Below are 22,031 nucleotides of genomic sequence, written 5' to 3' on the forward strand. Positions count from 1 at the left end.
CGCAGCATTCCCCCACGGACATCTCCGTGTGCTGGTAGACCATCAAGTTTCGGGCCGACAAAAGAGCGTCTTTACCGAGTTGATGATCTGCCAGCAGCACCGGATGTTGGTCCCCGTGTGCGTCCCCGGGAACAGCCCGTAGATCAGAGAGTCCTCTGTTACGCAGCTGCTGGGGATGAACCTCGACACTGTCCCTTCCATCCTCCTCCACACCTTCTCGGCGAACCCACAGTGTGCAAAGAGGTGGGTCACCGACTCCTCCTCACTGCAGTCCTCCCGTGGGCAGAGGGGTGTGGAGACGACTTTCCGGGCGTACAGGAGGGATCGGACTGGGAGGGTCCCTCTCACCGCCAGCTAGGCGAGGTCTTGGTGCCTGTTGGTGAGGTCTGGCGATGAGGCATTTTGCCAGATGAACTGGACGGTCTGCTCAGGGGAACCACCCCACTGTGTCCATCACATCCTTCACTTACCCCGCAAGCAGCTTCAGTGCTACATTTACTCACTCACCTCCTCCCTCAACTCCATTCAGAGCCCCAAACAGTCTTTCTAGTTGAGGCAACACTTCACATATATATCTGTTGGTGTTGTCTGCTGCATGCTCCTCTACATGGGTAAGATCTGATGTAAATTAGGGAACCGCTTTGTCAAACACAGTGTTTCCCAACCTTTTTTAGCCTAAAGCACTTGCATACTTGCCAATGCCCTCCTAAAGCAACCAATGACTGTCTTACACACAGTATACTTTCTGGCACCCCCCCCCCCCCCCCCCATAGTGTAAAATCATGTCTACCATATGCTAACACAAGAAAAACCTAGCTTACACAGTATACAGCTTCCACAACAATGTGATCCTTGAGCTTGATGGTTTTATCGCAAGAGTTGAAATATCTGGTTCAAGTTGTGACAGCAAAAGCCTCAAGTCCTCACACATAACAATGTTTAAGCAGTTTCTGTTTTTTGTGAATATGTGGCTCACTGCACTGAAGCCTCTTTCAACAACGTAGAATGGAAAAGCAATAACGAGCAGCTTGGCTCTTCTCCAAAGACCAGGAAACTTTCTATGATAGTGTAGCCTGTATCACAAAAGGTGATATTTTTGAAAAGCATTTTTGCTTCATCATTCTGAATTGCAATGATTTCTTTGTACAAGCTCTCTTCCTATTCTCCCACCTTGAAAAGAAATGGGTTAATTACCCAGTCCGGAATTTCCAGATCGTTCAAATCCTTAAATTGATTCTGAAAATCCTTCTTCAATGGCAGCAAGTGTAAACCGTACTAGTGTAAATTACGTCTGTGAAACAGAGTGCCATACTTTCTGTGCAGGGAAACTGTGAGAACATTCTTTTGCCAATGTTTTGTTTATCTATTTCCAATTTTCTAATAAAAGTGGACAGTGCACTTTTTGCCTGGATTAAGTTGTAATTCTCACTGTGCAGTTTCATATTTAGAATGTTCATTTTGTTGTACAGATTGGTTATGTATGCCACATTTTCACATTGAACTTCAATCTTGTTTCTCAAGATCATACTGATTTTGAGCAAAAATTCAACCACAGAGTCAAAAAGATGAACCAAGGAAGGCCAGAGCAAATGGCAGAACCTACGCTTCCTGGGCCTGCCAGAATCTATCGAAGGCCGGCGTCCTACTGAATTTTTTTCCCACTCTGCTTTGTGAGATCTTCAGGAAGGAGACCCTCCCGTCCCCACTGAAGATTGATAGAGCCCACCATTCACTAGCAGCTAAACCAGTCCCAGCACAGAGAACACACCCGGTTATTCTTTGCCTCCACCGCTACAAGATTAAAGACCTCCTGGTTAGAGAGGCCCGGTGGAGAGGGAAGCTAGAATACCACTGCCAACAGATTTGGGTTGCGGAAGACTACTCTCCTGAAGTTTTGAGCCTATGAGCTGAGTGTAAAGAAGTAATGAAGGAGCCATACAACCGAGGACTCAGGCCTTCCCTACTATACCCTGCACGGCTCCGCATCACACTTCCCAGCAGTGATAAGAAGTGGCTACGCTTGGTTGACGAAGCGCGGAACTATATCAATAGTCTTCCCACTGCATGGAACTCTTCATAAAATACTCTTCCGTTTGCAGGGATACACCTGCCCCCACGCTTCTTCCCTCACCACCATCCTAGGCCCCAGACAGTCCTTTCAGGTGTGGCACCACTTCACCTGTGAGTCAACTGGGGTGATATACTGTATCCGGTGCTCCCGATGTGGTCATTTATACATTGGGGAGACCTGCCACAGACTGGGAGACCGTTTCGCCGAACACCAGCGCTCAGTCCTCCAGCAGTGGCGGGATCTCCCTGTGGCCACACACTTCAATTCCACAGACCACTCCCACTCCGACATGTCTGTCCATGGCCTCCTCTACTGTCAAGATGAGGCCACACGCAGGTCGATGGAGCAATACCTTATCTCCCGCCTAGGTAGCCTCCTGCCTGCCGGCATGAACATTCAACTCACAGACCTCCGTTGATACCCCTTCCCCCCCTTACCCCATCCCTATCTATTATTTTAGTCTGGTTCTCTTTCTCTTTTTCCCCCCTCACTATAATCTCCCCCCAGCCCTACCTTTCTTTCTCTTTTATTTCGAATAATTCTCCGCCTTCCCCCTAGCCCATTTCCCTCCAGCCTATCACTTCCCAGCTCTCTACTTTATCCCTTCCCCCCCACTTCTTATCCCCTCTCCACCATCCCATGTTACTTCACACCTCATGAAGGGTTCGGCCCAAATCGTCGTCACTACCTCCTCCCATAGATGCTGTCTGGCCTGCTGAGTTCTGCCAGCATTTTGTGTTTTTATTAAATGCTTGCTGTTTCCTTTAAATAACAATAACGGAGTTGCAGATGATCCTACAAGTGACAGGAAGTCGTACTGTTGGATGACTATTGTTCTTAAGAGCTTAAGGGGGGAGGATACTCCAATGTCAATACTGTTTTAAGAACCCTTAAAAGTTCTTGTTATGCAGAATTTATTTCTGCACAGCTTCTCTTTGTTTTATACTTTTGCCCCAGAGCTGATACCCGAAATCTTGATACTGCTTATGCCTATCAATCTATCTTTTTTTAAAAAGGAGAATGGTTAGTCCGTTAAATTTTCTGAGCTGGAATGTCAAGGGGCTGAACCACCCTGTTAAAAGAAGAAAGGTGTTCTCACATCTCAAACAGTTTAATACAGCAATTGCATTTCCACAAGAAGCACACATTTGCAGTTCTGATACAGGTGGCCCCCGCTTTTCGAACGTTTGCTTTACGACCGCTCGCTGTTACAAAAGACTTAGGTTAGTACCTGTTTTCGCTAACCAAAGAGGATTTTCGTTTTTATGAAAAAAAGACACCCACTTTATATATGTGTTTACCCCGAGAAAGACTACCATGACCGTGAAGCCTTGTGCGGGCAGTTGTGTGCGCATGCGTGTACGTGCAGATTTTTTTTTCTCCAAATCGATTTTGGCTCGCTGTCTTCCTGATTTTGATAAGTGAAACTACACAGTACATACAATATTTCTACTTTATATAGGCTGTGTATTTATCATATCATTCCTGCTTTTACTATATGTTAGTGTTATTTTAGGTTTTATGTGTTATTTGGTTTGATTTGTTAGGTTATTTTTTGGGTCTGGGAACGCTCAAAAATATTCCCATATAAATTAATGGTAATTGCTTCTTTGCTTTACGACATTTCGGCTTACAAACTGTTTCATAGGAACGCTCTACCTTTGGATAGCGGGGGAAACCTGTAATTCCAGTTTTATGTCACAATGGGCGGGGCAACATTTCCACTCCACTTTTCAGGCTAAAGCTGGGGGGGGGGGGTCTCAATTCTCATTAACCAAAACGTTCCCTTTGAGCACCACAACACAATATCAGACACAAACAGCTGTTTTGTCATTGTCTCGGGGAAATTATACAATACATTGGTAGTGCTGGCTAACATATATGCTCCTAACTTGGACGATGTAGGCTTCTTTGAATGTTTTTTTTCTGCACTGCCTGATCTGAGTTCATACTCTCTCTTACTAGGTGGAGACATCAACTGCTGGTTAGGTCAGGTGCTGGATCGATCGTCTCCTATTCCCAGAGTACTAAGCAAAACTGCCTCATTAATTCAGTCCTTCCTTTCCAACTATGGCATCTCCAATGTGTGGCATTTTCTCCACCGAAATAAGAGAGAATATTCTTTCTTCTCACACATTCATCACACTTTTGCTTGAAGTGATTATTTTTAAAATCAATAATCAGCTGATTGCTTCCGCCCATTCCTGTGTTTCTCAGGGCTTAGTGATATCAGACCATACCCCGGCTGTTCTGTCCATAACTCGTCCTGGCCTACCACAAATAAATAAGCATTGGTATTTCAATTTGACCTTACTGTCAGTTAATGATTTTGTAAAATTTATGGAGGACCAGATAATCTTTTTCCTTAACACCAATTTGTCACCTGAAACCTCAAGCCTGGCTGTTTGAGACACTATGAAGGCATGCCTCAGGGGTCAAATAATTTCCTACACTGTGCATATGAAAAGAAAGACCCTAAAGAACGACTAGATCTGGCAAATCAAATTAAAGAAATATACCAACAAAATGCTGAATTTAAAAATCCGGAGCTGTACAAAAAACAAGTGGAACTCCACACCAAATTTGAACTTAATTCCACTCACCCAATTGAATGCCAACTTTTGAAGAGCAAAATCCGGTTTTATATCCATGGTGACAAATCTAGCAAATTTTTAGTCAACCAATTAAGGGGCCTTAAAGCCAAACAACACATCACAAAACTTCAAATGGAAAACGGAGATCTCACCTCAAATCATTCTGAAATCAACGACACATTCAGAATTTTTACTCCCGACTTTATTCTTCTGAATCCCCAAACGATAACATTTTGGTGGAGAATTTTTTTAAACAGCTTAAATATCCCCATGCTCTCTCCTGATTTCAAATTGAGACTGAACGAGCCAATATCATTAGAGGAAATATTCTCAGCCATCTTGTCACCGCAAGCTGGTAAATCTCTAGGACCTGACAGGTTACCTGTAGAATTCTTTAAATAATTTTCGTCACTGCTCTTACCTCAATTAACCTTGGTTCTATCTGATTCGTTTAAACAAAGTAAATTGCCAGCATCATTTAATGAGGCATGCATCATTCTTCTAGTGAAGAGAAGCAAAGATCCAACAGAGTGCTCATCATACAGGCCAATCTCTCTGTTAAATGTCGATGTCAAAATTTTAGCTAAAGTTTTGGCCTGTAGACTGGAGAACATCCTACCCTCAATTATTTCTGAAGACCAAACTTGCTTTGTCAAAAACCACCTCCCCTCTTTTAAATTACGCCACCTCTTCAATATTTTATACTCACCTTCAGTTGGGATCTCTGAATGTGTCATTTCCTTAGACGCAGAGAAAGCGTTCGATCATGTGCTGTTTTAGAAAAATTTGATTTCGGACCAAGTTTTATCACGTGGATTAAATTGCTATATTGCGTCACACCACCTCTGTTTTAACCAACTCTCAGCAATCCCATCCCTTCAACCTCAAACGTGAAACCCGTCAAGGGTGACCTTTAGCCCTTTACTTTTTGACCTGGACATAGAGTCACTAGCGATTGCGTTCTGTAGTTCTGCGGACCTGACGGGGATGGGGGGGGGGGGGTAGTTGAGCACAAAGTTTCCTTTATGCTGAAGACCTTTTACTTTTTATATCAAACCTGATCACCTCCTTACTGATGTTCTCACTCCTTGACAAATTTAGCCAGTTTTCTGGATACAAACTTAACTTTTTCCAATAAGTAGAGAAGCACAAACATTAGAGATTCATAACCTCCCTTTTAAGGTAGTAAATAACCAATTTACTTATCTTGGCGTTAGAGTAACAAGGAAATATAAGTGTCTTTTTGGAAAAAACTTCATTAATTTGTTAAATAAAACAAAACAGAGCCTAGACAGTGGTCACCCCGTCCATGTCCCTGATGGGCCGAATTAATGTTGTCAAAATGAACATCCTTCCTAAATTTTTATACCTTTTTCAATCCATATTAATTTTCATTCCTAAAGCCTTTTTTGACTTGCTGGACTCAGTCATATCATCCTACCTATGGAAGGGCGATATGACTGGCTTCTCTCTTTCAAGTCCAATTCTACATAATCATCATAATCCGAAGGTAGAGCATTCCTATGAAACCATTTGTAATCCGAAATGTCGTAAAGCGAAGAAGCAATTACCATTAATTTAAATGGGAAAAATTTTTGAGTGTTCCCAGACCCAAACAAAACCTACCAAATCAAAGCAAGTAACACATAAAACCTAAAATAACACTAGCATATAGTAAAAGCAGGAATGATATGATAAATTTACAAGTAGAAATATTGTAGGTACGGTGTAGTTTCACTCATCAAACTTGGGAAGGCAGCGAGCCAAAATCGATTTGGAGGAAAAAAAAATCGGCACGTACACGCATACGTACGCACATGTGTGAGCACATACGCGCACACATACACGCATTCACAAACAACTGCCCGCACAAGGCTTCACGGTCATTGTAGTCTTTCTCGGGGTAAACACACGTATAAGGTGGGCGTCTTTGTTTTGTAAAAACGAAAATCCTCTTTGGTTAGTGAAAACAGGTACTAACGCAAGTCTTTTGTAACAGCGAGTTGTCATAAAGCGAACATTCGAAAAGCAGGGGCCACCTGTAATCAAATCCTCAGAAAGAGGCGACAGAATCGGAAGGTGTGAAATCATTGTGGGTAGAGCTAACAAACTGCAAGGGTAAAACGACCCTGATAGGAATTATATACAGACCTCTGAACAGTAGCAAAGATGAGGACTACAAATTACAATGGGAGCTAGAAAATGCACATCAAAAGGGCAGTGTTACAAAAGTCATGCGAGATTTAAATATGCAGGTAGACTGGGAAAATCAGGTTGGTGCTGGATACCTAAAGGGAAAATTTGTAAAATGCCTGCAAGATTTTTTTTTACATCTGGTCCCCACGTTCCTCCCCACAGAACTCCCACCTGGCACTTATCCCTGCAAGCGCAAATGCTACAACTGTCCCCACACCTCCCCCCTTACCACCATTCCGGGCCCCAGACAGTCCTTCCAGGTGAGGCAACACTTCACCTGCGAGTCTGCTGGAGTCGTCTATTGCATCCGGTGCTCCCGGTGCAGCCTCCTCTACATCGGCGAGACCTGACGCAGATTAGGGGACCGCTTCATCAAGCACCTACGCTCCATCCGTCACAATAGACAGGACCTCCCGGTTGCCACCCACTTCAACTCTGTCTCTCATTTCCATCTAGATTATGTCCACACATGGCCTCCTCTACTGCCATGATGAGACCAAACTCAGGTTGGAGGAGCAACACCTCATCTCCCGTCTGGGTAGCCTCCAGCCTGGTGGTATGAACATTGAATTCTCCAATTTCTGGTAATTCCCTTCCCCTCCCCCTTCCCCTATCCCAGGTCCCTCTCTGCCTCTCTCCCCTTTCAACTTCCTGCTTCTTTATCTCTACAGTTCTTTCATGCTTATCCCCTCCCCCCTTTATCTTTCCTCTGATTGGTTTTCCACCTGGCGCCTCTAGCCCTTCCCCCTCCCCTATCTCTATTACTGGGCTTCGGCCCTCTCTCCACCCCCCACCCCCCATTCCTGATGAAGGGTCGGCCCGAAACGTTGGCTACTCTTTTCTCACGGATGCTGCCTGACCTGCTGAGTTCTTCCAGCGTTGTGTACGTATTCTTTGATCCACAGCATCTGCAGTTGTATTTTTATGTTTTTTTAGAGCAGTTTATGGTTGAGTCCACTAGGGGATTAGCTATTCTGGATTAGGTGTTCTGCAGTGAACTGGAATTGATTAGAGAATTTAAGGTAAAAGAACCCTTAGGGTAAGTGATAGTGACATGATAGATTTAACCCTGTAATTTGAGAAGGAGAAGCTATAGTCAGATGTATCAGTATTACAGTGCAGTAAAGGGAATGACAGAGGCGTGAGAGAGGAGCTGGCCAAAGATGATTGGAAAGGAACACTAGCAGAGACTGGGAACCTTTTAAAAACAAACCACAGAAAGCAACTAAAAAAGTCATTAAGAAGGAAAAGACAGAATATGAAGCTATCCAATAATATTAAAGAGGATATCAGAAGTTTCTTGGAAATATAACAAGTAAAAGAGAGTTGAGAGTAGATATCAAATTGCTGGAAAGTGGTGCTGGAGAGGTAGTAATGTGGGACAAGAAAATGGCGGACAAACTGAGTAAATATTTTGCATTATTCTTCCCTACGGAAGATGCTAGCAGCGTGCTGAAAGTACAAAAGTGACAGGTGGCAGAAGTGAATGAAGTTACCACTACTTGGGAGAAGGTACTTGGGAAACAAAGGTCTGAAGGTAGATAACTCACCCAGACCAGAAGGTCTACACCACATTGTTCTGTAAGAGATGGCTAAAGAGATTTTTAGAAGCACTAGTAATAATCTTTCAAGAATCAATAGATTCTGACATGGTTCCAGAGGACTGGAAAATTGCAAAAGTCACTCCACTCTTCAAGAAGGGAGAGAAACAGAAGGAAATTACAGGCCAGTTAGTCACATCTTAGTGGTTGGGCGGATGTTGGAGTCAATTATGAAGGATGTGATTTTGGGGTACTTGGAGGCACATGATATAATAAGCCAAAGTTTGCATGGCTCCCTTAAGGCTGCTTTACAAATTAAGATCCCATGGTACTACAGGAAAGACACTAGCAAGGACACAGCATTGGCTGATTGGTAGGAGACAGAGGGAATAAAGGGACTCTTTTCTGGTTGGCTGTCAGTGACTAGTGGTGTTCCACAGCGGCCTATGCTGGGACCGCTTCTTTTTGGATGATGGCAATGGTGACTTTGTGGCTTAGTTTGTGGACGATACAAAGACAGGTAGAGGGGCAGGTAGTATTGAGAAAGCAGAGATACTGCAGAGGACGCAGACAGATTAGGAGAATGGACACAGTGTCGGGAAGTGCGTGGTCATGCACCTTGGCAGAAGAAATAAAAGGGTAGACTATTTTCTAAAAAGAGAAAATTGAAAAATCTGAGGTGTAAAGGGTCTTGGGAGACCTCGTGCAGGATTCCCTATTGGTTAATTTTCAGGTTGAGCTAGTGGTAAGGAATGATTGTTAGCGTTCATTTCAGAAAACAAGAAAATAAAACCACGGATGTAATGTTGAGGCATTCGAGGTGTCACAGAGTATTGGAGGGACCTGCTGAAGGGTTTCAGCCCGAAATGTCAACTGTACTTTTTCCCATAGATGCTGCCTGACCTGCTGAGTTCCTCCAGCATTTTGTGTCTGTTGCTCAGATTTTCAGCAACTGCAGATTTTCTCTTGTTTGTGACTTGGATTATTGTGAACAGTTTTGAGCACACTGTCTAAGAAAGGACGTGCTGACATTGGAGAGGGTTCAAACGAGGTTCATGAAAATTACTCCGGGAATAAAAGGCTTATGCGAGGAGCCTTTGACGGCTCTGGCCCTGTATGCAATGGAATCCAGAAGAATGAGGAAGGATCTCATTGAAATCTATCGAATGTTGAAAGGAGTGGATACGGAGAGGGTGTTTCCCATGGTAGGGGAGTCTACGACCACAGGACTCAGCCTCATGGTAGAGGGACGTTCATTTAAAATGGAGATGAGGAGGAATTTCTTTAGCCAGAGAGTGGTTGTAAGAGCACCATATTCTGTGTCGTACGTTTATTATGCTATTATGGTAACTAGTCACATTAGTGGCGGAGGGGGAGTTAGGGAATAAGTTAAATATTCATGCTTTATTCATGGCAGTTTGTGGCGGGCATCATACCTTTGTTGTCCACTGAGATCATGCTTAATATTGCTTAATTGTATGTTTGCTAATTGCTACTAAAGAATCAAAGTAAGGAATTTGACTCTTTGGAGTAATCATTGGAGCTGTGGGCATGATACACAAGTATAACAACTCTGTCTGGGGTCACAATATGCTACATTTTGTCAAAGATTTCAGCAGTTATACCAAATAAACATCAGCATTCACACCAACCTAGAGCAGCTTGTGGCCGATATGAATTTTTCTTTGTTGTTCACACTGTGAGTTTGTACTTGAAAACACCGTCTTGTTCACACTTCAACCTGAAAACACAGTTTTGAAGTGGTAAAAGTTGCTGTGTTTAATTCGGTGGCTGTGAAAGCTGCAGTGGTGGCTGCCTAAAGTGTTCTGTTTGAAAAGCTGAAGAATAAAAATAACTGAAATGCTCCCATTATTGAAAAGCTGAAATGAAACTGCCACTGTATTGTCTCATTTCCACACTTGGAAGACAAGATAATTTCCACTAGCAGCAGTAAACTTGAAGCTGAGGGAGCAACTAAGCAAACACACAATATTGAAGGCAAGTTCCCTGGGGGAAACGAAAATATTTACAAAGTCAAAGTGCAAGCTGTACCACATACAAAGGCAATGAGTTACAGGATGATGTACATGCTGCAAACAGCATGTCTAACATGCCTGTAACACGTTCTGTTGCTAGCAGTTCAATGTCCCACGTGTTTGATACCACATCAGTACATGCTAAAATGGAGGTTGATATAGCCGAGTTGCACACAAGGCAACAGACAGAAATAAGCCTGACTTGGAGGAAAAGATGGAACAGTTTTGGGGGAAATCAGGAAGAACATGCTATAGTAAGAATCCTAAAATGTCGGCCAGCAAGCGGAAGAAACAATTGCTGACAGCAAAAGTGTGATGTGCGGGGGAAGGGTGGCCTGAATGCTAGGTGGCCGAAGTGTTGTCTCTGCCGATCTGAGCCTGCAGTGCCCAAGGCAATGGTCACGTGTGAGTCGACCTAGGCAAAGGATCGACCCAGGTAGCGGTGGACAGTACTGACCAGAGTATAAAAGAATGACACACCGGTAGCGAGGCCTCTGGGATTTGGGCTCCCCACAGTTTAGGTCGTGACTGATGCTGTGGACTGACTGGAACGGAGTGCTGCAGTTAAACAGGCTCACTCAGCTGCGCTTCCGAGATAAGCAACTTGGCAATAGATAGATAGATAGATACTTTATTCATCCCCATGGGGAAATTCAACTTTTTTCCAATGTCCCATACACTTGTTGTAGCAAAACTAATTACATACAATACTTAACTCAGTAAAAAAGTATGATATGCATCTAAATCACTATCTCAAAAAGCATTAATAATAGCTTTTTAAAAAGTTCTTAAGTCCTGGCGGTAGAATTGTAAAGCCTAATGGCATTGGGGAGTATTGACCTCTTCATCCTGTCTGAGGAGCATTGCATCGATAGTAACCTGTCGCTGAAACTGCTTCTCTGTCAATAAAGCGTGTTGTGTGCAGCACTGCATGTGCAAGGCTCATTTCCATTGGATCTTTTGGCACAGCAGCTATGAAGGAAAATGGAGGAGCTTAAGATGCAGGAAGAAATTGTAGCCAAGATAACACAAGGTAATGGCTGCAAGTGCTCCAGCAGTTGGAGGTAATCGCCATGGCCTACACAGCAAAGGATCTTTCTTGGCAGCCTACTGAATTAGATGATGCAAAAGCCCTTTAAAAGTATTGCCTTTTTCTTAAAGGTTGTTGCAGTGCTACGGGAGATGTGCAGGGCATTCATGAGTTGCCCGTGCTTGCTAATATGAAAACTGTCATAAAAAATTTGTCCAATGAACTTTGGAAAGAATGGAGATCGGCAGTGTATGAATTGCAAGAAAGGCACAACCATTCAGTTACTTTCACTGACATAGCTGATGTAACCCTTTCAGCGCAAGCCTATAATGAGTTAGCTATAAAGGCTGATTTATACTTGTGCACACAGGCTACGCCGTAGCCCTGATTTTCACTTCTGCGTCACTCTATGACGCAGTGAGCATGCATTGGTCTGCGCCAAAACGCTAGTTGGCGGTGGGGTTTCTATGCCACTGTGTTGAGTTTCTTTGTGAGAGACATGGATGAGGAAATGCATTTCAAACATTTTGCATGTCGGCAGGTAGATTTGACGATTTGGTTCATCTGTTTCGCATCGGTGTACAAACATGGTGGAGAAGAAGCAATGGAAATGCGATGCTACCAAGCGGACCAATCACAGTTGTTGTGGTCTGCGTCGCCGTGACGCATCAGTTTTTTGGGAAGGTGCACGTCACCCTACAGCGTAGGGTATGGTATAGGTACGGTGTAGGGTACGCGATACCTACGGCATAGATGCGACACACAAATATAAATCAGCCTTTACTGTGAATACAGGCTCACAGCAACATAACGCAACAATGCATGGGAATAATGATGAAAAGGTCATTTCCACTAAATAAACGCTTCTAGGGTAAATATGATCTGGGTAAACACAACTAGAAAATTTGAATGAATCTTCCAAGGAAAACCAAAAGCAATTACTATATAAACACTGACATGACCATGCAAATTTAACATTCACCAGGAAACAGCAAATTTTACTCACACCAGTACAAACTTAGATCAAAATTTTATTGATGAAAGTTTTTAAATTATAACAAAGACAATAATACTATATAATACAAATTAAAGAACAGGCCCATCACATATGTAAGTCTGTATTGTCCACATAATCGTGGAGTACATTGTTGCATAATCAATCAGTTTACTTCACTTCATTTACTCACAATACTGAAACAGCTTTGCACTTAAGAACCTGCACCAGGAACCAAGCATTCATGGACCTCCAAGGGAATAAACATCAAATTTTCTTCAACAATGTGTGCTAATGAGCTAACTAAAAGTTATCTGCAGTCTCCATGAGACCATTCTCCTACAGCAGTATCTGTCCTTCCCAACGGGTTCTGTGAGCATCTCACCATGTACTTTGTCTGTTTCCATTCTCCTTCTTTCTCTTGCTTCCATCACAAGCTCTCGGCTCCTGATTTTATTCCCGCACTCTCTCCAAAAAAAACAAACACAAAATCCTATTGGCTAATTCCACAAGCCTAACTTAATCAACTAAATTTTTAATTTAAACAGCAAAACAAAAGTACCCGAGTGTATAATATAATTAGACCATAAGACATAGGAGCAGAATTAGGCCATTCAGCCCATTGTGTCTGCTCCACCATTCCATCATAGCTAATCCCGGATCCTACTCAACCCCATACACCTGCCTTCTTGTCGTATCCTTTGATGCCCTGACTGATCAGGAAACAATCTTCCACCTTAAATATACTCACGGACTTGGCCTCCACCACAGTCTGTGGCAGAGCATTCCACATATTCACCACTCTTTGGCTAAAGCAATTCCTCCTTACCGCTGTTCTAAAGGTTTGCCCCTCAATTTTGAGGCTGCACCCTCTAGTACTGGAAATAGTTTATTACTTCTGAGTAAATAGCAGAGAAAGAAAAATGATAAATTTCATTTACTATACAATACTAAGACAAAAACTAGAGAAAAAGGAAATGATAATCCTTACACAGGCACATTAAAGATGAGTTTCTTTTTGGCAGATTTCATTACTTTTTGGCAGATTCTCTTTAAAAAGCTTGTGGGAAAAAGGTAATTCACAATCAGAGCTGTTCTGGAACTCAGATTAAAGTGCGTGGTTAAAGGCATTTTCCCCCTGATTAAGACATTGCAGGTTGCTTAAAAGAATCATTGTAAGCATATACTATATTCTCAGATGATTTGACAACTTAATCCTGAATAAGGTATCACAAATGGGAAAAGGAACACCTATTGCATTTTGAGAAAATCTGCAGAAAATAAAATAGTACAAGTAGTATAATAAAACCCAACAGCATAACTTTATTATATTGCATGGTCTTAAACCAGGGTATTACATTGCTTTAATTGAAAGGCAAGTGAAGACCCAGTGTTTGGGAAACCATACAAATCTAGATCGACGGCAGTAAGTAAAGGCATGAACAAAACTGGATCACAAACTCATTCTCGGACTGGACGACAAGGTTGCAGATTCAAAACAAGCCACGAACGAAGCAAACACCGTAGCAAGAGCCGCCCTGTTATCTAATGGCCTCATATGGCCATTATGCTTTCGTAGATCAAGGAAGCTCAGCAGTGTTCTGCACAGAGAGCCTCTTGACCAAGCTCAAACTCACAGGCAAAAGGAACGCGTGTTCCCTGACGCACCACGGGTCTAGAGAATGTTGTGACTATGTCGTTTGAGGATTGGAAATGGCTGGCTTGGATAGTGAAAACTATTGCGAACAGCTTAACATCTATACTGCTGTACACAAAAGGAACATTCCTTGTCAGAGAGATCCTCAGGAAGTTTCACCTGAAGTGTGCTCATTTACCAGAAATTGATTCAAAAGTTGATAGGTTGATAGGGGTAAAAGTGCCCAAGGCATCTGAGCTACTGCAAGTGATTTGCAGTGTTACTGATGGACCCTATGCAGTCAGAACAATGCCAGCTTGGACCACTGAAAGGAGACCACGATGGTAGAAGAGACGACACTCAGCCAAAGGTTTTGCACTTTGCGTTTGGATGTGATTTGGCAGCAGCAATTCAGGACAGATTTGCCTTAGTGCAGTCAAGATGGACAACCTGGTCTGGCAGAAGAAGACAATCCAGGATAGACTGCATTAAAAGGGTATGTGTGTAAGTGTTGAGATTTCATGTCTCCTGTGTTTTAGTAGCAAGTAGTTGTCATTACTCTAGTATAATAATTAGAGAGCTGGTACGTAGGAGCCAGTTACGGGTTTATTCTGGTGACCACACACATTAGCAGGGATGTGGTAGAGTCGAAAGGAATAAGTGTTCAGGCTTATTTCGTGGCAGTTTGTAGCTTGGGACCGCGGAGGTCTTATCTTTGCTGACCACTGGCATTCTGCTCAATAATGCTTAATCGTATGTTTGCTAATTCCTACTAAAGGATCAGAATAAGGAATTCGACACTTTGGACCAATCACTGGAGCTGTGGGTGTGTCACTCAAGTATAACAACTCCATCTGGGGTCGCAGGCTGGTGACAATTGTCTTGTTTTGATTTTGGATCAATTTTTGCCACCACAGTGGTGAATCTGTGGAATTTGTTGCCAGAGGCAGCTGTAGAGGCTACATTACTGGGTATATTTAAGGCAGAGGGTGATAGATTCTTCATTAGTCAGGGCAGGAGGGGTTACAGGGAGAAGGTAGGAGATTGAGACTGACAGGAAAATAGCCATGATGAAATGGGGAGCAGACACGACGGGCCAAATGGCCTGATTCAGCTCCTATATCTTATGGTCTAATTATGAGTTGAAACAGGACCAGTCATAGCCACTACAAAATAAAATAACTGAAAATAGATTTATGATTAAACCCCAAAACCATGAAATTATTGATATTTTAGAATAAATGACCTAATAAAATTTAAAATTCTGGAAAACAATCTGATGAATTACCAAACTAAATTTCTGCAAATTTGAAATATTAAGTACCATCCTATTGCTGAGAAATTTATTAATCATTCACACACAGGAATAATTTCCATTGTCGCACCCCAACTTATTTTTCACAATCTTCAGTTTCAAAACAATATCCGCCATTGCCTTTAATTGCCACTTTTTCTGTATAATCTCTTCAAAACAGCCATCATTCCCCATTTGAACTCCTTGAATCTACTTTCTGTTCCATGGATAGCCTATCACAGTCTGTAGCTTTTACTGTTACAGTACCCACCTCCTCCACTATTACCAGTTTATCTTAGTCTGATTCCTTTGCAAGGTTATTTCTAGTTTGAATCTTAGCTAAATTATTTTCTATAATGGCACCACCCTATGGTGTATTACAGGGTCTTCAGACTCTTCAGATTACCCAAGAGTCCTTTACACCGTCTTTTGACATTTGAACATGAGAAATATAAGTAATAGTAGGGCACTTGCCCATTCAAGCTTGCAACATCATCACCAAGATCATGATCAGTTTCTAGTACAATCACCATATCACTCAATCCCATTAATATTGCAGAAGGTATCGAAGTCTGGTTTGAATGAAGATGACTGCTGAGCCTTGATAGTCTTGCAGGCCCTTGGCTTCACAATTATTCACGGTCAACATTTACCGTAAGACATAGAAGCAGAGTTAGGCTACTTGGCCTACTGTGTCTGTTCTGCTATTTCATCATAGCTGATCCATTTCCCTCTCAACCCCATCCTCTTGCCTTCTCCCCATAACCTTTCACGCTCTGACCAGTCAAGATCCTATCACCCATCGCCTTCAATGCATGCAGTGACTGGCCTCCAGAAGTGGGATTTCCCTTCAGAGAGCCCAAGATGCGTGGGATTTGCGAGCAGGGACGCTAGGCTAGTTTCCCTGCTGAGTGTTTCTGTGATTCAATTGCTTGATACTCCGGTCAAGGGCTGAAAACTTACTTCAAAGTGGTACAGTATTCCTGAACTAACTCCTACTTTTGAGCAATCTTGTTAGTGAACCCAGACACAATACAGCAGTTTATAGCATCATCGATACTACTTCAGTTTCTATAAAAACTAACCACCACTATTTTGACTCAGTGCTCCTAACAGTACTTTTACTGATACAATTATTTCATGATCAACACCCTTATCATCATCCCAGCCTCCACCTTCTGCAAAATCTCTTTACACCCTGAACTGCCCACGTTCTCTCCTTATTCAGCTACGTGTTGATTGGCTCCAGCTGCTCCCACTGGGTCAATATAACTGCAATTTTCACCCATCCACTCTGGTAAATCTGTCCAACTCAGGTCTCCACTCTGAATGTGGGCTATGTGGCATTCATCCAGCCCTGCCGCTCACATCATCCAGATAACAGCCATGTAACACTGAATCAGATCCTTCAACCAGAGTCTGTGCCAAGCATCAAGCACCTGTTTATACAAATCCCGTTTTATTCACCTCCCATCAACTCTGTCCATATCCCACTGCTCAGCTACACACTTCCAACAGCTTAACACACTAGGCCCTGTGGTTTTTTGGTATACAGGAAGAAACTGCAGAACCTGAAGGAAACAAACAGTGTCATAGTTCTGGGCTGAACCTAGGTTCCTGAAGCTGTGATGTAACAATTCCACAGCATTGTGCAACCCTTTAGTATAAACTTCCTTCTCTCAAAATCATCTCATCTTTGGCTCCTTCCGATGACATAAACCCCCTTCACATACCAAAAGAAGTTAACTTCCTTTCCAAAACTCTTTTTCCAATGATTCATTCCCAACATTCACATTTCTGTAGATTTCTCATTTTGGATCAGTGACCCAAAAATTAACTGCCCTCCTCTCTGTACGCTGTTTGGCCGGCTCAATCTTCCCAATTTTTTTTTGCTTTTATTGTAAATTTACAGCATCTTTTTTAAACAAAATGTTTCAATGTATTCAAAAGACCATCTTATCCTTCCAACACACACAAAATGCTGGAGAAACACAGCAGACCAGGCACTATCTATTGAAAAGAGTAAACAGTCGATGTTTCGGACTAAGACCCTCAGCTTACCTTATCCTTATTTAAGAAAAGTTCTAAGAATAAACTGAGAAATTATAGGCTGGTGAGTGTGATGGCCAGTGGGAAAATTATTGAAAGGTATCTAAGAGACAGGATATTTAAGTATCCAGATAAGACAGGGGCCTGATTAGGGATAGTCAATATGGCTGTGTGTGTGAGTGTGGCAGGTCATGACTTAACCAATATTTTGGTTTTTTGAGTTTATCAAGAAAGTTGATGAAGGAAAAGCAATGGATGTTGTCTACAAAGACCTGAGTTATAGGGAAAGGTTGAATCAGTTAAGACTTCATTCCCTGGAGCATAGGAGAATAAGGGACGATTTGATAAAGGTCTACAACATTATGAGGGGTTGAGATATCGTAAATGCAGGCTCCCCCCCCCACTGAGGCTGGGTGAGACTGGAACTGGCGGTCATAGGTCAAGGATGAAAGGTGAAATGTTTAAGGGACGCAGGGGTGGGAACTTCTTCACTCCGAGTGTGAGTGTGCAACGAGCGGCCAGCAGAAATGGTGGATGCAGATCACTTCCAACATTGAAGAGAAGTTTGGATAAGAACATTGATGGGAGTATGGAGGGTAATGGTCTAGCTGCAGTTCAATGGGACTAGGTTTGACACAGACTAGATGGGCCGAAGCCCATTTCGATGCTGTAGTGCCCTGTGACTAATTTTCCTCCCTCACCTTAAACCTACACCCTCTAGTTTTTAATCAACTTGCACTCTAAGGGCACCATGAAGTCCTACCCTTATTTGGCTTCTCACAATGCAACCCCAGTTCCCTCTTTCCTTGTACAGATCTAGATATACGGCACTGTAAGATCCTGCGCCATCAGTTACACCCTACTAATGAAAAAATTGCTTTGTACACCATCGATACTCAGTGGAACAGCGCATTGTCATACACAGGAAAATCAATGGCTGAACTCAGAATACAGTTAATGAGAAGTGTAGTGCAGGCAGGATATACAGTGAGGTAGATTATGAGAACAAGAGCCCATCGTATTGTAAAGTGAACCGTTCCATCGTCTTATGACAGTGGGACAGAAGCTGTCTTTGAACCTAGTGTTACTGGTCACCTCACTACAGGAAGGATGTGGAGGGGAGGGTTACAAGGATGTTGCTTGAATTGGAGGGTGTACCTTATGAGAATAGGTTGAGTAAACTTGGCCTTTTCTTCTTGGAGCGACAGAGGATGAGAGGTGACGTGGCAGAGGTGTATAAAATGATGAGAGGCATTGATTGTATGGAGAGTCAGAGGCTTTTTCCCAGGGCTGAAATGGCTAACACGAGGGGGCTTGGAAGTAGGCACCGAGGGGATTTCAGGGGTAAGTTTTTCACACAGAGAGTGATGAGTGTGTGGAATCTGCTACCAGCCACTGTGGTAGAGATGGATACAACAGGGTCTTTGAAGTGACTCCTAGACAGGTACATGGATCTTAGAGAAACAGACGGCTATGCAGTAGGGAAATTCTATGCAGTTTCTAGCTTACGTGGTCAGCACAACACCAAGGCCCTTCGGCCCACAACGTGCTGTAGATTTCTGTGTTTGTACTGCTTTCGGAACCTTACATCTCCTACAACACACAACTCAGCAGGTCAGGCAGCACCTATGGAATTGAACAGATAGTTGACGTTTCAGGCCGAGACCCTGCTTCAGGCCATCTTTTGCCTCTTCTGCCCGATTAGGGGAGAAACGTGTCCGGGATGGATGAGGCCGGGGCGGCGAGAAGGCTTTAATCTTTCAGCCACTGGTGAAGGGTCCCGACAAGATACGCCTAATCTTTATTTCTTTCTGAAGGTGCTCCCTGACCTGTGAGTTACTCCAGCATTTTGAGTGTGCCAAGCCTTTAACCGCCCATAAATTTCCATGGCACTTTCATTAATTTTTTTTAGCAACCATCCTCCTTTTACAAATTTGATATGTTTTTTTCCCCCCATTTAGTCCGAAATCCAATCCGGCCCTGCTGTTACTGATTTGGCCGCTGCATTGACAGTGTTCAGGAAGCAGTAAGCAATGTTTTAATCCAGCTGACAACATTACAAGCCTTTTCAACACCTTAAAAATACTTCTCTTCAGCTTGTCGTGATGGATTAAATGTGTTTTACAAAACTCATTTTTCAATTTGAATACACTTTTTCTTCTCCCTCTCTCTTTCCTGAAATGCCTGCCAGCATTACCTAACAGGAAGTACTCCACTTGAGATCCCCGGGAGTAGCGACGGACACCGCAGAAACACAAAATAAAAATGAACGAGGCAACACGTCTAACCGATTATGATAGAATCCCTGATTCGCCATCAATACGCGCACAACAAGCCTCGATTACCTGTTAGATGTTACACCACCACCACCAGAGACGGGTCAGATATCCAATCGTCCACTACATACATTTAAATTCTAGCCCTCGCTTCCTCCCTTCCCTGAATGAAAGATGCAAACGTACAGAAACCCAAAACGACGCCACTCGCTCACCCGATGCTCAGCAGCAGCCGCTAGAAAGGGCAAGAAGCAAACAGCAATCGGAAAATGGCCTACGGCTGAGCGGCCAGCGCGGCTGCGTATCAGTCACTCCGCCCAGGCGGAGGCACGGCGCTGTGGAGGGGGCGTGGGAATGGATCCGCTCCGAGCGGCGTCCGTGTCGCCGAATGCCAGCCAAATCAAAATCAGCCGTGTCCTGCCGAGCGGGACGAGACATGCAGAACAAAACTCCAAACACCAGTTCGCGCACGTTGCCCCTCCGCTGGACACCTTCAATTGCAGATCAGTAGAGGGCAGTGCGTATGTGAAACGAGCTCTCGAAGTAACGGCATTTAAAAGACATTTGGATGAGTCGCTGAATTCGAAAGAAATTAGCGGGTAATGGGCCAAATACAGGAAAATACGACTCGTTCAGGTGGGCGCTATGACCAGCTAGCCATGTGAAGATTTTGACCCACCCCAAAATGTTGACTGCCTATTTCCATCGATGCGATCTCACCTGCTGAATTCCTCCAGTGCTTTGTGTTTTGGTTAGCACGGACAAGCTGGATATAGCCTGTCTCCATGTTATATCACTCTATGATTGTGACTACATGCTCACTCAGAATGAGCTTTCAAACAGCATTATGAAGGACCCCACACACCCCTCATACAATCCCTTCTCCCTCCTGCCGTCTGGGAAAAGGCTCCAAAGCATTCGGGATCTCACGACCAGACGATGTAACAGTTTCTTCCCCCAAGTTATCAGACTCCTCAATACCCAGAGTCTGGACTAACACCAACTTACTGCCCTCCACTGTGCCTATTGTCTTGTTTATTATTTATTGTGATGCCTGCACTGTTTTGTGCACTTCATGCAGTCCTGGGTAGGTCTGTAGTCTAGTGTAGTTTTTTCTTGTTTTTTTAATGTAGTTCAGTGTAGTTTTTATATTGTTTCATGTAGTACCATGGTCCTGAAAAACGTCGTCTCATTTTTACTGTACTGAACCAGCAGTTATGATCGAAGTGACAATAGAAAGTGAGGTGACTTGACTTGAAATGTTCTGACAAAGAGCTTCAGATCAGTAACATTGACTTTCCCTTTTCATGGATGCTGTCTGGCCAGCTGAGTAATTCCAGAGTATTGGGTTTTTATATCAGATTTCTAGTACGTGACTTTCTTTGTTTTTCTGAAACTTTTCATTGCTCAAACTCTGAGCGCTGAGTGTGTTTGTTCCTCAACCTCTTTCTCTGCAATATTCATTCGGCACCAAACAAGATCCACCTAATCTTCAAGAGGAATGGGCAACTGTTCATCCAAAGATCAGCAGGCATCTGAACCAAGATCATTCCAGCCCCAGACAAGACTGCATAGGTTCAGATACCAAGTCCAATGACCTTGTTAACTCATTCACTAAAGCAAATGAAAGAACAAGGTGAAATGGCATCAACCCATTGCCGCCCAACGACTATACCCAACAATAAAGGTTCACAACGAAAATGTCATCCACTTGAAAATATCAAATCCATATCCATCATATGAATTTTTGAAGAGGTAACCAAGAGGAATGATGAGGGCATGGAGGCGGACATTTTCTATGTAGACTTCAGCAAGGCCTTTCACAAGGTCACACATGCAAAGCTAATGTGGATCAGATGGGATCCAGAGAGAGCTGGCTGACTTCGGTTTGATGGTGGGAACCAGAGTGATGCAAGATTGGTTTTTCTTCAGATTGGAGGCCTGTGCTTAGTAATGTGCCACATGGATGGGTGCTGTTGTATATAAATGAGAATGTTCAAGGTGTGGTTGGTAAGTTTACAGCTGATGCTAAAACATGTGGTAATGTATTGCAGACAGTGAAGCGGTTATCAAAAATTTAAAAAGCAGATCATGATCAGCTAGATAAATGGGCCAAGCAATGGAAATGGAGTTTAATTCAGTTAAGTGCAGTGTTGCACTATGAGATGTCAAACCAGGTTAGGACTTTCATGGTGAACAGTAGAGCCCTGGGGAGTGTTATAGCACAGATGGACTTTGGAGTACACATACATAAAAAAAAACTAGAGGGCATGGGTTTAAGTGAGGGGGAAAAGACTTAAAAGAGACCTAAGGC

General features: G+C 43.1%; 1 protein-coding gene across 3 annotated transcripts in view; it reads right to left on the minus strand.

Moving 5' to 3' along the window:
• Nucleotides 1–20,194, minus strand: part of b4galt4 (UDP-Gal:betaGlcNAc beta 1,4- galactosyltransferase, polypeptide 4) — a 40,495-nt gene extending 20,301 nt beyond the window's left edge. The window contains exon 1 of one of the 3 annotated variants that reach the window (XM_073045730.1): nt 19,933–20,194. The gene's annotated coding sequence lies outside the window, so the exon portion shown is untranslated. Of the gene's footprint in view, nt 1–19,786 lie in introns of all 3 variants that reach the window. The other 2 variants (XM_073045731.1, XM_073045729.1) reach the window with 2 other exon arrangements.
• Nucleotides 20,195–22,031: the final 1,837 nt, after the last annotated feature.

The sequence above is a fragment of the Hemitrygon akajei genome, chromosome 5 (assembly GCF_048418815.1).
Source record: "Hemitrygon akajei chromosome 5, sHemAka1.3, whole genome shotgun sequence".
NCBI lineage: Eukaryota > Metazoa > Chordata > Chondrichthyes > Myliobatiformes > Dasyatidae > Hemitrygon > Hemitrygon akajei.